Raw genomic sequence first — 3,278 nt, 5'->3', positions numbered from 1 at the left:
CAAGGTCCCTTCCGACCCTAGTTCTATGATTCTATGATTCTATGAATCAACTAATCGAATCAGTGTCCTCGATTCAGGCCAAATCTGAATCAAATAGGGCCCATTTCGCACACCCCTAATAATTAGATATTTTCCTGGTGTGCACTGTATGTCTAGACCATACATTTTCAGTTGAAAGAAAAGTCTCTGCTATCTGGGTGGCATGTCTGATAACCCTTTCTTTGCTATAGTTACCGAAAGTTTATGAACCATTTCAGCTATCACAGGCTTCCCATAGATGAATATATGAAATTTCTTACAACCATATGCCAGAACTAAACTTGCTTTCTCAATTTGTGCATATAGATCAGTGGTTTCCAACCTTTATTAGGTAGGAAATCACCTTTGGCATTTAAAAGCAACCCAAGTTCTACTGTGCACCAGTGCCACCCCGCCCCCCCCCCAGCAGGTAAGTCTGTGGGGGGGGAAGAGGGAGCAAATTGAGGCTGAGGGAGAAAAACTTATTTGGTGGCAAGCCTCCACAGCAGATAAATCCCATCCAGCCGAGGCCCCACAAACTTACCCCTGCTCCTGCCTCTGCAGGAGTCCCTCACCGAGGAGGTTTTCATCTAGCCCCCACCCCACCCCTCCCCTATGGACTGACCTGCTGGGCTGAGATACATGTGTGCATGCATGTGGGCACTCAGCCTCCCACCCCAGCCTTGGATCAACTCCAAGATGCTCCAAGATCTACTGGTGGATTGAGATCCACTGGTTAGTGGCCACTGATATAGACACTGTGACTTAGAGAGTGCCCTAGATGCATATGCTACTGGTGTCCAGCTATCCCCATGTTTTTGAAGCAAAGCTGCTCCAATGCCTTCTTTGGAATCCTTTGTTAACAATTTAATGCAGGCTTGTCCAACATATAGCCCGTGGGCTGCATAGCGGCCCGCGAAGCCGTTTTCTGAGGCCCGAGGTCCCTCACTTGGGACAGGGGAGGGGAGCTGCTCACCCCTGTGGGGCCAGGCTCACATGACCTCCCACATCACGTGAGCCAGGTCCCACCACCACCCCAAGGGCTGTGTGATGCAGGGCTTCCCTGGCCGCGCCTGATGGGATGAGTTGAGGACAGTGCCCACTTTTACTTGTCTCTGGCTCGGCCCCTTGCCCTTGGTGTCCCGCTCACCTCCCAGGCCCTGCCAGGCTTGGCGGCTGTGGGGCGGGGTGGGAATGGGGGTGTGGCACCCAGCGCAGGCAGGGCAGCTCCGGGGGGGACCTTGGCAGGCAGGGTCCTAGTGTGACCTCTGCACAGTGATGTGGTGGGAGCCAGTGTCCACCGGGCTCCATGCTCCGGGCTCGCAGTGCTGAGCAACCCTCAACATCCATGGCTGCAGGAAGGATCTCTGGAGATCCTGGTGACTCTTTTTTGGTCACCTCTCAACCACTTCTTATGGGGTGGCCACCCTGTTCTCCCCAGGCTTGCAGCCAGAGCTTCACCAGGATATTGAGTTGGTGCTGGGCCACCTGTTGCACCTCTGGGTCCAAGTGCAGGGGCTGGTCCTGAACCTTCTGAACAGGTACGCCCCTGCAAAAGATCCAGAGTTGGCAGATTTTTTCTGCCAGGTGGCCACTTACATAGGTACCCTCAACCCTTGTGAGTGCCTGGTCCTTGGTGAGGACTTTAACGTCACCCTAGACGTGCAAGAGTGGTTGGGCAGGGAGCAGAACCAGGCCGCCATGGGCATCTTTGGGGAGATCCCGATGGACTACTCACTGATGGATGTCTGGCGTGCCTGTCACCCTACTGACCCCCCGCCTTCACCAGATATAAACCTGGTCCAACTGGAAGTAGCATGCCTGGGAGGAGGAGGCATGCTACTCTCAGCTGGACCAGGTTTACATCTCTTTGCTGCACTTTGCCCAGGCCCACTCCTCTGGCATCTGGCCAACCCATTTCAGCGATCACCATCTTGTCTTGGTCCAGGCCACACTAGGGCCTGGGTGTCTGGGATCGGCCTACTGGCATTTGAATGCCAGTCTCCTAGAGGATGTGGGCTTCCACAAGTTCTGGCTGGCCTGGTGGGAACAATGGGCAGCTTTCCCCTCAGCTCAGAGATGGTGGAACGTGGGGAAGGTGTGCATCTGGCTTTTTTGCCACAGCTACACTTGGGGGCACACCCAGCAGAGGGAGGTGGTCCAGGAGCAGCTTGAGCAGGAAGTGCTGGAGCTGGAGAGGTGCCTGGCTACTGACCCAACCAATCCATACCTCTGTGGAGAGTGTTGGGAGAGGCAGGAAAAGCTTCATGCTCTGGACAACCGCTGCACCTGTGATGCGTTTGTCCGCTCGTGCGTCCAGCTCTGTCGGGAGATGGACTGTGGTTCCTGCTTCTTCTATGCTCTGGAGAGGAAGCAGGGGGCCATAGCTCCTGGGTCTCCCTGCTTGGGTGCAGGTGGTGGGATACCATGGTAGGGTACAGACAGGCTGGAACATGGAGGCATGTACAAGTCACGATAAAGGGCAGTTGCTCTGGGGCTCTCCTAGAAGCCTAGGACTGGGCATGAGGGAGGGTTCATGGCGATGGGGCAGGGGGTTGGGAGCATGGTCACCCATGCCTGACAGCCAGTCAGGCAGGGGCGATGTGTAGGGGGTGCACATGGGTGCACGTGCACCCCCTGTGTGTGATGGTGCACCCCCTACAAAAAGGCACCACCGACACTGTCAGTGGCGCCTGTGGGCAGTCACTGCTTGCTGTCCCAACACTGGCACTGCTGGCATCTGCGGGCAGTCCCTGATCACCCCTGGCTGTTGCCGACACTGCTGGCGGTGCCTGTGGGTGGTCATTGACCCGCGGTTGGTGCTCACTACCCCACCTCCACCACTGACAGTGCCAGTGATATCTGTGGGAGCTCTCTGCTCACTGCCACTGGGCTCCCACTGCTGTGCTCTTACCGCCACTGGTGCAGCTGTACCCTCTCAGCCGCCAGGGGCACGCGCTGTTCATGCAGTCAGGGATGGCCTGGCTGCTCAGGTGTATTCAGCAACCTCTGGCAGCCTGGGAAGCCTGCAGGGCATGCTGGGAGGTGTGTGCGAGCACCCTTAACATGCTGTTCTAAGCCAGTGCAGGCAAACTGTGTGCCCCTCCGAACAAAAAGCAAACCTGTTTTCTGTTCGCTACTGAACTAACCCAGTCTGCTTAGAGAAACCAGCGTCATTTATCTTGATTCTGCATTGGGCGTTTTAATGTCTGCATCTAACCCTAGTCCCTTTCTTTTTAGCCTTATGAACTTGAATTTGC

Source organism: Gavialis gangeticus, unplaced genomic scaffold (assembly GCF_001723915.1).
Source record: "Gavialis gangeticus isolate Ggan-Ray unplaced genomic scaffold, GavGan_comp1, whole genome shotgun sequence".
Taxonomy (NCBI): domain Eukaryota; kingdom Metazoa; phylum Chordata; order Crocodylia; family Gavialidae; genus Gavialis; species Gavialis gangeticus.
Note: the sequence above shows the minus strand (reverse complement) of the source record.